We start from the raw sequence: 14490 nt of genomic DNA, 5'->3' as shown, positions 1-14490 counted from the left end.
GGAGGAGAAGGGGGTGGTCAGCAGTGTCAAAGGCAGCCGAGAGGTCAAGGAGAATTAGGATAGGGTATGATTTGCATGAGAAGCAATTGGTAGGTTGGTAAATTTGTCTGTGTGTCCTATCAAATCTACTAAATCCTTAGAAGAAGGGGTTGAACTACAACCCAACGTGACATCTTCTCCCGTTGCCATTCATGTGTCTTGGGTCTTGATTAATAAAGTTATTCGTCATTAAACAGGTCTACCCTTATGAATGGATTTGTGGAAACCCAGCATTTTCCTATTTTGGAAGTTAATCAGGCTCTTTTTGAAACAAATTCCTTTTCATTCCATTGAATTCCATGTCTTATAGCTTTGCTTCTTATAGTTAGGAATAATGATATTGACAATAATAAAAATAATTCTATCTCAAGCACTGTTCTAAGTGTTGGGAAAAATAGAAGAAAATCAGGTCAGACATAGTCATTGTGCCATACAGTGCTCCCAATTTAAGTAGGAGGGAGAAGAGATGCTGAACCCACATTTAGCAGTTGCGAAAACTGAGGCACAGAGAAGTAAAGTGATTTGCCAATGGTCACACAGTATATAAGGGGCAGACCTGGGATTAGAACCTATGTCGTCTGAGTCTCTTACCAATAGCCACATTGCTCCTCCAATAGTGTGTCAGCATCCTTTGAATAAAAAGCCTCAGATATATATGTACACACATATGGGAATATATATGTTTATGATACATTTATAGATCTAGAACAAAACAGGCAAACAAAAATAGCTTTGGTAAAGTTGCCAAATTGGTAACTAAAGTAAGCTGATGGAGTACTCCGTTAGCTCCCTTTTCTTATGGACTTAACTATTCTTCTCTCCAACAACCTCTCAGCTCTCAGTCTTCATTCAAGCTCACCAACTATACTACATTCCCATCTCTCCAGTTTCTAAACCTGAGGTCATAGCCAACCTCTTGTCTGGAACTCCTCTCTCTTTCAAATCTGCCATACCACTGCTCTCCCGGACCATTATTCTCTGCATCTTCAAAGCTCTTCTGAAATCCTAACTTCTCCAGGAAATTATCTCTCACCTTCCCACCATAGCTTGTTAAGAGCGGAGACTGTGTCTGTGTGTTGTTGTATTGTACTCTGTCAAGTGCTCAGTAAAGTGCTTTGCCCACAGTAAGTGCTCAATAAATGCTTAGAGAAGCATTGTGGCTCGGTGGAAAGAGCACGGGCTTAAGAGTTAGAGCTCATGAGTTTGAATCCCAGCTCTGCCACTTAGCTGTGTGACTGTGGGCAAGTCACTTAACTTCTCTGTGCCTCAGTTCCCTCATCTGTAAAATGGGGATTAAGACTGTGAGCCCCACGTGGGACAACCTGATTCCCCTGTGTTTACCCCAGTGCTTAGAACAGTGCTCTGCACATAGTAAGCGCTTAACACATATCAACATTATTATTATTATTATTAGCTCATGGGTTCGAATCCCAGCTCTGCCACTTGTCAGCTGTGTGACTGTGGGCAAGTCACTTAACTTCTCTGTGCCTCAGTTACCTCATCTGTAAAATGGGGATTAAGACTGTGAGCCCCACTTGGGACAACCTGATTACCCTGTATCTACCCCAGCACTTAGAACAGTGCTCTGCACATAGTAAGTGCTTAACAAATACCAACATTATTATTATAATTATTATCATTATTAATACAACTGAATGAAAGAATGAATATCCTCCAACTGCCACCTAGGCACTTCTGTACCATCTAAACACTGAAATTTCCACGTTCCCTTAGCTCCCTTAAATTCGTATCTTATATACTCTGTTACTCTTCCTTCATTTTTTATATATATGCATATCTAACTTCTTTCTCGATGTTAATATTGCAGGGCAGGAATTGTGCCCTCTGACTCTTTTGTGTTCTCTCAAGTGCTCTGTAAAGTGCTCTAGACACAGCCAGTGTTCAATTAATTGAAGTTATTTTTAATGATGATGTAAGAGAGTTGAATTTCCATTAAGTATTTGTTGTAAGTTTAGGAAATTAAACTCACAAGGAAAGTTCATCTTGTATTGTTTCTTTGCTCTGTTCTATGACAACTGGCTGGAGAGAAATGAACGGTAAGAAAGAAAAGGTCTAATTGGGTTACCTAAGGTTCAGCTTTAGGGCCATCCTTATTTAATAGCCTTATTAATAATCTGGCAGAGGAAGTAAACAATATGCTAATGAAATGGTCACATCAGACTAAATTGATAAGGCCAGAAGAATGATAAGAGACCTAGAGAGGTTGAGTTTACAGAAAACTGCCTCTACTTGGAAAAGTATGGCCCAAGGGCTCCTGTGGACAAAAGACAATCACAAATGCAGATATATGATGGGAAGAATATAGCCACAAAACAGCATATTACCAGAAAATTACACAAAAGGGTATGAAGAATACAGCAAATTGATTATTAAGTTGAGATATGTTGTTGAGTACTGAAGAACGTCATAGAAGAATGGAAAGAGGAGAGGCCTAGGAGTCAGAATAATAATGATGATATTTGTTAAGCACTCACTTTGTGCCAGACACTGAGCTAAGCGCTGGGGTGGATACAAGCAAATTGAGGTGGACGCAGTCCCTGTCTCATGTGGGGCTCACAGTCTCAATCCCTATTTTACAGGTGAGGTAACTGAGGTTCAGAGAAGTGAAGTGACTTGCCCACAGTCACAGAGGAGACAAATGGCAGAGTTAGGATTAGAACAGGTGACTTTCTGACTTCCAGGACCATACTCTATCCACTGTGCCATGCTGTTTCTCGACAAGACCTGGGTTCCAATCCTGGTTCTGCCACTTGCCTGCTATGTGATCTTGGGCAAATCACTTTTCAGTGCCTCAGTTACCTCATCTGTAAAATAGGGAAGAAATCCTATTAACTGTGAGCCCCAGTGTGTCAAACCTGATTAGTATATATCCCAGTACTTAGTAATAATAATAATCTTGGTATTTGTAAAGTGCTTAACATGCATCAAACACTGTTCCAAGTGCTGGGGAAGATACATAGCCATCAGGTTGTCCCATGAGGGCTCACGGTCTTAATCCCCATTTTACAGATGAGGTAACTGAGCACAGAGAAATGAAGTGACTTGCCCCCAGTCACACAGCTGATAAGTGGCAGAGCTGAGATTAGAACCCACGACCTCTGGCTCCCAATCCCGGGCTCTTTCCACTAAATCAAGTTGCTTCGGCACTTAGCACTTAGTAAACCTTAAATGTCATTAAAAAATAGAATAAAGTGTTTATGGTGTATGTTGAGTTAATAGGTAATTAACATCATCTTGCAGGGAAGCAGTTTGATTTTCTGGAAAGAGCACAGAATTGGGATTGAAGATACCTAAGGTCTTGTCCAAGTTCAGCCACTTGCTTACTCTGTGACCTTGGACAAATGTTTTCCTTTCCCTAAGCTTCAGTTTCCTCATCTGTAAAATTCAGATGAAATACCTACTCTTCCTCCCTTTTAGACCTTGAACTCTGTGTGGGACAGAGATTGCGTTTAATGTGACGATTTTGTATCAACTTTGAATCTTTCTTGTGCTTTAGCAAAGTGCTTGGAACATAGTAACTTTCACAAATACTATTACTAGTCTATTATTTTTATATTGTGAGCTTTTTGTTCATGGTAAATCTACCAGTCTTAAACTTACAGCAAGCTGCTTTCAAGTTATTTTTTCCACCACTTCCAACTTGGTAATATGTATTCATTTTGATTAACCTTGTTGTTCATTCCATTGTTTATTTTTATTCCTTTAGATGTTATCATTGAGGGAATTATATTTAGGTTTAAGCTTCCTCTGTCAGCCAGATATTAAAGCCAACTGACTAAATAGATCATGACAGAGAAAGTATGGTTGATATGGAGTTGTATGGAACCTCTCTCTGACAATGATGAAAAAATATTCTCAGTGAATTATACCTATGACAAATCCTTTTATGGATCCAGTGAAAAAAATGGGAAATGGGAAACCTGGGTTCTAGTCTGGGTTCTGCAAACAGTGGAATCTCTCAGTCAACAATTAATGGTATTTAGCACTTACTGTGTGCAGAGCATTGTAGTAAGTGCTTCAGAAAGTTCAAGTCTTGTAGACAGGTTCTCTCCTCACAGAGAGTTTACAGTCTACAAGGGGAGAAACAAATTGAAATAGTTTAAGGATACAAGAATTAGTAGAGTATAAGATTATGTACTTATTTGGGGGCTGGGATGGTTATCAAAGTGCTTAACGGGTACACAGCCAAGTGCATAGTTGATGCAGAGTGGAGGTTGGATAGGGAAATAGAAAGTTTACTTAGGGTAGACCTCAGTTCCCTCATCTGAAAAATGGAGTTTAAAAGCTGTTCTACCTCTCATTTAGACTGTGAGCCTGTGTGACCTGATTATCTTGCATCTACCCCAGTGCTTAATACATTGCTTGGTATAGAGTAAGCGCTTACCAAATAGCACAATCACTTGGAGGAGATGTGACTTTTGGAGGGTTTTGAAGGTGAGAGAGTGACAGACTGTCAGATATCTAAGGGGAAGGAGGAGTTTCAGGCCCAAGAGAGAATGTGGACAAGGGTTGATGGTGGGCTAGACAAGATTGAGGTACAGGTACAGAGAGAAGGCTGGTGTTTAGTAAGAGTGGAATGTTCACTGTGGCTTGGTCAGTGAACTACCTAGAGAGTTCTGTGCAGTGAACAGACCTGTGAGGAAGCCTAAGAAGTCCCTCTGTTGACTTTCACAGGTGGTAATGACCATGTTGGCTACCAAGGCACCCAACTCCTGGATGAATATTAGCACTAAATCGGGGTCACTTGGGCTTTAGTTAGGTTCTTTACATTAAAAAAAAACAACTCTGCCTCCATTTTGCATTGCCCGTACCCAATCATTGTTTGATTATTTTGGGGGTTTTTTGGTATTTGTTAAGTGCTTACTATGTGCCAGGCACCTACTAAGTGCTGGTGTAGATACAACTAATTGGGTTGGACAGAGCCCCTGACCCAAATAGGGCTCACAATTCTAATCCTCATTTTACAGATGAGGGAACTGAGGCCTAGAAAAAGTGAAGTGACTTGATGAGGATACATAGCAAAGTGGCAGAGCCAGAATTAGAACCCAGGTCCTCTAACTCCCAAGCCCATGCTCTTTCCTTTAGGCCATGTTGCTTCTCCATAGCCAGGTCTACCTGGGGCCAGCCACAGGGCTATCTCCCTGGACAGCACCATAATTAAAGATAGGAGGTGGGGAGAGAAAAAAGAGATTGGAGACAGGAAGTGGAAAGAACCCTGAGTCCCAGCGGGAACCCAACTGGAAGGGAGAGATTTCTAGTGGGGCTGTGCACACAATAATAATACAATGATAGTATTAGTTAAGCTCTTACTATGTGCCAAGCACTGTTCTAAGTGCTGGGGTAGATACAAGTTAATCAGATTGTCCCACATGGGGTTTACAAACTTAATCCTTATTTTACAGATGAGGTAAGCGAGGCACAGAGAAGTTAAGTGATTTGCCCAAAGTCACACAGCAGACAATTGGCAGAGTCGGATTAAAACCCACGACCTCTGACTCCCAAGCCCAGGCTCTGTTTCCTAAGCCACGCTGCTTCACGGTGTAGTGGATGGAGCATGGGCCTGGGAGTCAGAAGATCATGGATTTTGACCCCAACTCCTTCACTTGTCTGCTGTGTGACCTTGGGCAAGTTACTTAACTTCTCTGGGCCTCAGTTCCCTCAACTGTAAGATGGACATTAAGACTATAGGCCTTATAGGGGACAGGGACTGTGTCCAACCCGACTTGCTTGTATCCACCCCAGTACTTAGAACAGTGCTTGGTACATAGTAAGTGCTTAACAAATACCTTAATTACTATTATTTTATTATTAGTAGTATGTGCAGAGCTCTGAACTAAGTGCTTGGGAGAGTACATTACAACAGAATCAGCAGATACGTTCCCTGCCCGTAGCGAGCTTACAGTCTTCAAACTATCACACTTTGAAACTTTTGAGGGCACATGGAGTAATGATAAGAGGATGTGGCACTTGTTTTAGGTGGAACCTGAACGTATATGGTTGGATTCTCAAGAAGCCTGCAGTCCAAACCTATCATGCAACCTGAGACGATAGTTTCTCAATCAAAATGTTCACTGGGTATGAAAGCCAGCCAGTTATATCTCTCTGCCCGCAGCCAGTCTAGATCTACCTTTCCTATTTCCACATTGGTATATGTGGTGCAATTATGATTATTTTTCTCCCTGTAGTTTCCCCAATTTTAATTAGAAAGAGACCTACCTTGATTTGGCTTTCCCACTACTCAGACAACAGACCTATAATATCGTCATAAGAAAACTGTGCTGCAGTATATTCAAGAGCCCCTAACAAGCAGCACATGCGTATATTTGGCCATATCCCACTGCGCTTCTAATACTGGATCTATTGTTAGTAATAAAACTAGAGGCAAAACCTTGGAAGGTAAGGCACAAATTGATTTGTTTTTGAAGCTTTGATAGTACGCTGTCTGTCGTGTGATCTTCCTGAATGGCAGAGATGCAAAGTGCAGCTTGTTTTAGAAAATCACTGACAGGAGCCTGGGCAACTGCTTTTTGGAAGGATACCCAGAAAGCCATAACACCAGGGCTCAGTGTATTTATATACATGTCATTCTTTTTTGTGAATGTGTTTAGACTCTCCCTCAAAGTTTGATTTATTAAGATGGACACAGCACTCTACAAAGGCAGGCCCGAATGCCTTGGAAATAAGTTCACAGTAACACATTAAGCCCCACTGCCTCAATTGTTTGAGATGGTTTTTTTCAGACACACCATGCCACCGCCTACCAATGGAATCTCCTTAGAAATTATTCTAGAAATCAGAAGGAACAGCTTAGGCAAGTCTCAGAATGTGTACTTACCTGTGTTTTCACCTAAGACTCTCATTCGAATTAATATGCCTACCATGCTCTTGTGTTTGGCACCTTCTTAACATTTTCCATTTTGGTTTTCAAATTATCTAAATAGCATACAGTTCCAACCAGGGAGACTTACAAAATGCAGACGATATATAACTCTAATGCAGTTTCTCCAGAAGTAATGGATTTAAATAATCGACTACATTTAAACTTTTACATTGCCGATAATAACTACAAGATAGTTTGCCCAACCATGAAAGTCACTCTTTAAAGTGATTTTTATGTGAGACGTGGTGCTAGGCTTGCATAGCTGATGTCAGAGCTGGGACTTGCTTTGAGAAAGAATGGTTAAAATTATATTTATCTGCACTCCAAGTGATTTCTTAACATGAGATTGCTTTAACATTTCTTAACATTTCTTAACATGAGATTAACATGAGATTAACATCTCTTAACATGAGATATCTTAACATGAGATTCTTAATAGGAGATTTCTTAAAATCTCTTCTTTAACCCTCTGTAACAATAGAAAATAGCTACCCTGTGCCTCCATGAAGATCAGAGTGTCCTCAGACAAATTGAACATCTATGCTAATCCAAATACTAAGGGTTTATTGAACACCCACTGGGTGCAGTGCGTTGTACTGAACGCTTGGGAAAATTCAACAGAAGCAGAGAGGCAGCTTGGCCTACTGGAAAGAGAATGGGTCTGGGTTCTAATCCCAGCTCTGCTATGTGTCTAACATGTAACCTTGAGCAAGTAGCTTCACTTCTTTGTGCCTCAGTTCCCCCATCTGTAAAATGGAGATTTGAATCATAGTCCCACCTACTTAGACTGTAAGACTTATGGGGGACAGAGACTGTGTCCAATCTGATTTTGCATCTACCCCAGCACTTAGAGCACTATTTGAGACATAGTAACTGCTTAACAAGTACCATAAAAAAAGGACCTGGGTTCTTATCCTGGCTCTGCCACTTAACTGTGTGACTTTGGGCAAGTCACTTCACTTCTCTAGGCCTCAGTTCCCTCATCTGCAAAATGGGGATAAAGACTGTGAGCCCCATGTGGGACAACCTGATTACCTCGTATCTCTCCAAGTGCTTAGAACAGTGCTTGGCACATAGTAAGAATGTAGCAAATACCATCATTAAATATCATCATTAATCTTGACTCCACCACGTGCCTGTTGTTTGACCTTGGGAAAGTCCCTTAACTTCTCTTTGCCTCAATTATCTCTAAAATGGGGACTAAACTGTGAGCTCCCAAGGAACATTGTGTCCAAATTTATTATCTTGTCTTTATCTTAATGCTTAGTACAGTGCTGGAACACAATAAGCACTTATAGTCACAACCTTGGCTCTTGTGCTCTTGAGTTCATATCTTTATGTTCTGTTGCTCCATTGTTCTATTGCTTCTTCCTAACTGTAATTTATTTAAGCTCTTGTTATCTTTTCCTGTCAGATTGCAAGCTCCTTCAGGGCAGAGATCATGCCTACTAATTCTACTCTACTCTCAAGCACTGAGTACAGTTTTCTGTACATGATAAGCTCTCAGTAAATACTTTTCATTCATTCAATCATATTTATTGAGCACTTATTACATGCAGAGCATTGTACTAAGCACTTGGAAAGTACAATTCAGCAACAAATAGAGGCAATCCCTACCCAACAGTGGGCTCACAGTCTAGAAGGAGGGAGACTGACATCAAAACAAGTAAACAGGCATTAATAGCATTAATATAAATAAATAGAATTAAAGACATATAAACATCATTAATAAAAAAATTGAATAATGAATATGTACATAAATACATAAGTGCTGAGGGGCAGGGAAGGGGGTAGAGCAGAGGGAGGGAGTCAGGATGAAAGGGAGGAGAAGAGGAGCAGAGCGAAAGGGGTGCTCCCTCTGGGAAGGCTTCTTGGAGGAGGTGAGCTTTCAGTAGGTCCTTCCATGGGAAGTGTGCTAGTTTGGCAGAAGTGAGAAAGGAGGACATTCCAGGCCAGAGGTAGAAAGTAGACTAGGGGTTGACGGCAGAACAGGAGTGAATGAGTTTCAGTGAGAAGGTTAGCACCAGAGGAGTGGAGTGTGCGGGCTGGGCTGAAGGAGAGAAGGGAGGTGAAGTAAGAGGGGGGAAGGTGGTGGAGAGCTTTGAAGCCAATAGTGAGGAGTTTTTGCTTGATAATTTTGGATTGACAGAGAAGGATTGGGCCAGTCCTTGCAATCTAAATTTTAAGGGCTCTCATTGAAATGGCTCCTGAGTAGGCCTGGCTCTCCTATTTCATGGGGTTAGGGATGTCTAAGACCAACCAATAATAACCCCTCCACATCCTCTGCCATTTGCCTACAATTTTTTTTTCTCTCTCACTCTCTTTTTCCTGAGTGGTCCCAGCTCCTCCTCTTCCATGGGGTATGGGATACCCAAGCCCATCCAACTGACAATAACCTATCTACAGTCAATGACATGTGCCTAAAAAAGTTTTACTTTCTCTCTCTCTTCTTTCTTAAGTGATCAGTCAACGGTATTTATTGAGCACTTAAAATGTGCACAGCACCGTACTAAGCATTTGGGAGAGTATAACATAATAGAATTAGCAGAAATGTTTCCTGTCCATAAGGAGCTTATTTTATTAAGCACTTACTCTGTGCCAGGCTCTTTACTAAGCAATAGGGTAGGTAACAGATAATTAGGTTGGGTACAATCTCTAGCCCACTTGAAACTCACAGTCTACGTTGGAGGAAGGAAGATTCAATCCCATTTTACAGATGTGAGATAACTGAGTCAAAGAGAAACTAAGTGACTTGTCCAAGATCACACAGCAAGTAAGTGACAGAGCTGGATTTTGTACCCAGGTCCTCTGACTTCCAGACCTGTGCTCTTTCCACTAGGTTCTGCTACTTCCCCTTGCAAATGTGTTTGTTACTTGCAAAACCTGTCACCATTTTCCACCTCAGTTCAGGGAAGGGAGATTGCTCTCCTGTTGACCATATTTTGGGCTTAACAGCCTGCTATCATTGTCTCCCAGGATGTCACTACACATGGTTCGAGACTGTGTTTTGATATCTCTTTAGAGCGTTTTCTCTTTCTGTTTAGAAATTCTCCATTTTTGCTTGTCATGTGCAGGACCTGCTTGGTAGCTTTGCTAGATAGTAAATGGTAGATGAAATAGAAGATAGAGATTTGGATAGTTTCATCTGAAATGTCAGAAAGGTCAAGTGTGGATAAGGTGGTCTCTGGACAATGAATGAATTGAATGAATTAATTAATTAATGGACAAGCAATTGGGTTTTGGACGTGGTGTGCGGGGATATAGAGGTAATGCTGAGATTGACTTTAACAGCAAATTACTTTATGGAGTATTATATAATTCATAGACATGAGACCTGCCTCCAAAGTGCTTACAATGTAGCAGAGAGCAGCGTGGCCTAGTGGAAAGAACAAAGAAAAGGAAGACAGAGGACCTGAGTTCTACTTCTGACTCTGACAGGGGCACACTGTATGATTTTAGGTAATCAATCAATCAGTGCTTACTGTGCGCAGAGCACTGTACTAAGTGCTTGGGGAAGTAAAATGCACCAGAGTTGGGGGACATATTCCCTGCCCATAATGAGCTAGAGGGGAGATAGACATGAAAATAAATTGTAGATATGTACATAAGTGCTGTGGGGCTTGGGGTGGGGTAAATATCAAGTGCTTAAAGGGTACAGTTCTAAGTGCATAGGCTACACAGAAGTGAGAATGTGTAGGGGAGATGGGGACTTAGGAAAGGCCCCACAAATGAGATATGATTTTAATAAGGCTTTAAAGATGAGGAGAGTAGCTGTCTTTCATTAATGAAAAGAGAGGGAGTTCTAAGCCAGAAGGAGCACATGGGCAAGGGTTTGGTGGTGAGATAGACAAGATTGAGGTATAATGATGTAGGTTGGTGTAGGAGAAACAAAGGATGCAAGCTGATTGTGGTAGGAGAGCAGTGAGGTGAGGTAGGAGGGGGGCAAGCTGATTGATTGCATTAAAGCCAGGGATAAGAAGATTTTGTTGATGCGGATGGGCCACTAATGAGGTGTGAAGAGATGTGAACTGAAGGTTTTCAAAGAAAAATGATCTGAGTGACATAAGGACTGGATTGGGGAGAAACAGGGGGCAGGGAGTTCAGTAAGGAGGCTGTTGCAGTAGTCGAAGTGGAATATGATGAACACTTGGATTAACAGTTTGGATGGAGAGGAAAGGATGGATTTTAGGGATGTTGTGAAGGTACAACTGACAGGTTCTGATGACAGATTAAATATGTGGGTTGAATGAGAGAGTGGAATAAGTCTGCCATATTTATTGAGTGCTTACTATGTGCAGAGCACTGAACTAAGTGCTTGGGAGAGTATAGTATAACCACATAACAGACACATTCCCTGCCCACAGTGAGCTTACAGTCTAGAGAGGTGACAGACATTAATATAAATACATAAATTACAGATATGTACACAAGTGTTGTGGGGTTGGGAGGGGGATTGAATGAAGGGAGCAAGACAGGGCGATGCAGAAGGTGGAGAGAGAAGAGGAAAGGAGAGCTTAGTCAGGGAAGTCCTCCTTGGAGGAAATGTGCCTTCACTAAGGCTTTGAAGGTGGGGAGAGTATAATGCCAAAATTATGGGCTTGTGAGACAGGGAGGATGGTAGTACTGTCTACAGGGATAGGAAAGTCAGTTGTACATCCAAATAGAGAAGCCCAGAAGTCAGGAGGAAATGAAAGCCTTCAGAGAAAGAGAGAGGTCAGGAATCATCCAGTTAGAGGTGGTAGCTGAAGCTGTGGGAGTGAATGAGTTCTCCAAAGGAGTGGGTGTAGATAGAGAATAGAAGGGAATCCAGAACTGAACTTTGAAGCACTCCCATAGTTAGGGGTTGAGAGACAGAGGAGGAGCTTCTTCATGGGCAGGGAATGCGTCTGCTAGTTCTATTGTAATTGTACTCTCCCAAGCACTTAGTACAGTGCTCTGTACATAGTAGGAGCTCAATAAATACCATTGATTGATTAATTTATTGACCCTGTGAAAGAGACTGAGGAGAGGGCAAAGAGATAGGAGGAGAACCTCGAGAGAATAGTGTTAGTGAAGCCGTGGTTAGATCAGGTTTCCGGCAAAAAGGTATGGCTCACGGGGTAGAGGGCATCTGAAAGATCGAGAAGGATTAGGATGAAGGAGAGGTCATTGGATTTGGAAAGAAGGAGGTATTTGTGACCTTAGAGAGTGCAGTTTTGATGGATATGTGAGGGGACGACAGATTGGAGGAGGTCAAGGAGAATACTGAAGGAGAGGAAGTGGAGGTAGTGGGTGAAATCAATTTGTTTGAGGAGTTTGGAGGGGAAGGGTAGGAGGGAAATGGCATGTTAACTGGACGGAACTGTGGATGTCAATGGAGGTTTGTTTTTCAGATAGCGGATACATGAGCTAGAAAGCATTGCAGAAGAAGTCATTTGAGAATGAATGGCTGAAGGTGGTGATCAGGGGATGTTAGACAGGAAGGGGCAAGTCACTTAACTTATCTGTGCCTTAGTTTGCTCATCCATAAAATGGTCATTTACTAGCTGTTCTCTCTATATTTAGTGTGTGAGCCTCATGTTGGACAGGGCCTAGGTCCAACCTGATTAACATGTTTGTACTAAACACTTGAAACAATGCTTGACACAGTAAGTGTTTAATAAGTACAATGATAAGAAGAATAGGAAAAAGCAAATTTATTTAGGGTCTAGCAGTTGATATTTATGGAACCATGATATTTGTGTCTTCCTTTAGTTAATGAAGCCCCCTTGAAATAACTCACGTGGTGGTATGATCTTTTGTGACTAAGAAGTGCTGGGTGCTTTACTTGTGCTATAGTAGGAAATGAACCCTCTCTCAAGGGTCACACCTGGAGAGTTTCCAGTACTCTACCAGTCTCGACTATGGGAGAGACAGTCAAGCAGAGGCCTGTCCATTCCATTCCTAGCTTGGGCAGGGGCTAATGAATGGAAGGCAGTCTGCTACAAGTCAAAACTCACTTGTGCTGGGCAGCAGAGGCACGGGAGAGACTCAGATGGACTGCTCAGAAGGAGGCAATGGTAAATCATTTCTGGATTTTTACCATGAAAATTCTACGGATATAACACCAGAACGATTGTAGATGGAGGTGGGGCGTTCTGGGAGAGATGTGTCCATGGTGTTGTTATGGGTCGGAGATGTCTCGAAGGCATAAGACAAGAAGAAATGAACAATGGACCTTCTGCTAAGATCACAGAATTGCAAGGAATTTCTAGTCATCATCTGATTTTATCAATGGTATGCTTGGCTTACCAACCAGGACAGGTGGATGGATCATTCAATCGATCATATTTATTGAGCACTTACTCTGTGCAGAACACTGTACAGTTCACTTGAGAGAGTACAATATAACAGAGTTGGTAGAATGTTTCTCTTCCCACCATGAGTTTACAGTCTAGAGGGATGTTGATTTCTTTCCGTATCTCTAAGGGTGGAGATCACATCACTTTCCACTGGGAACAGGGTTGATTAGTAGAAGGAATAGCATTTGTATCCTAATCACTTGAGAAGAACAAGATGAAGAAGTTAGCCATTCCCTGACCACAAGAAACTTACCCTTAAATGAGAGAGGATACCATAAACACATTTACAAATAGAATAGCCTGAAAAGCCATAGAAAGTAATTGCATGTGTCCGTTTGTTGTTACACTGTACTCTCCCATGTGCTTAATATAGTGTTTTGCACATAGTAAGCATTCAACAAATATGATCAAATGAATGTACAGTGGAAGTTAAGTGACTTTTCCATGGTCATATGTCAGGCAGGTGGTATTTTAGAACCCAGGTCCTCCGACTCCCTGACTTGTTCCACTAAGCCACGTTTCTTCTCTGCTCCTCAAGCTCTCTGCTTTGCCCCACTGACTTTAGAAGCCGAGATGCAGGATGCAGAAACATCCCAAGAGGTTGGGAGGTTTGCCTCCAGCTTCTAAATTTGGAGTGCTCAGTGACTAGCTTTGTCATCAAGCTGTACATTTCAAGGCCTAATGACTGGAATCAGTTCCCAGTCCGGGTGAAGAGGTCAGCATCAAGCTAGGTCCAGATCTGTCCCCTCCTCAGCTCAAAGTGGGTGTAGCCTTAGATTGGAACAAAACTCTGTGATTTTTATTTGCATTGCGGTCTGTGTTTGGTGTGAGGTACCTCCGTCTCAAAACCATGTCCAATCTGTCGGACGGTTGGCCGACATATCTGTTGTACTAGAAATGCGTCTGTTTGCTTCAAGTTCTCAATCGCTTTTGAAAGTTTTTGGAAAGCTCCGCTAGCTAAAAGAAGCCTGGCTGAAAGATATGGCAGCGATGCACAAATTCTGTTATGATATTTTCTAAAGGTTGGGGAGGAACTGCCAAATCTGGAGCCATCTGTTCGCATATTAGTGTTTCAATATTAATAGCCTGGGCAATTGGGAGATGGATTTAATTAGTCTTCATGGCTAGTGCATCAGGTAGTAACAATTATCTTTACTCTTAACCAGGCCCTGTTGCTGCTTTATCCATTTCCAATTTGTAGCTAGAGTTTTCTTTTAACTGCCATTTGTG

General features: G+C 41.7%; 1 non-coding gene across 1 annotated transcript; it reads left to right on the top strand.

The window, feature by feature from the left end:
• Positions 1–12769: 12769 nt before the first annotated feature.
• Positions 12770–12908, top strand: LOC114811919. Its single transcript, XR_003759614.1, has one exon. It is a non-coding gene; the product is annotated as a small nucleolar RNA SNORA7 (small nucleolar RNA).
• Positions 12909–14490: the final 1582 nt, after the last annotated feature.

Source organism: Ornithorhynchus anatinus, chromosome 4 (genome assembly GCF_004115215.2).
Source record: "Ornithorhynchus anatinus isolate Pmale09 chromosome 4, mOrnAna1.pri.v4, whole genome shotgun sequence".
In the NCBI taxonomy this organism is placed as follows: Eukaryota; Metazoa; Chordata; class Mammalia; order Monotremata; family Ornithorhynchidae; genus Ornithorhynchus; species Ornithorhynchus anatinus.
Note: the sequence above shows the minus strand (reverse complement) of the source record. Positions and strands in the feature narration are given on the sequence as shown.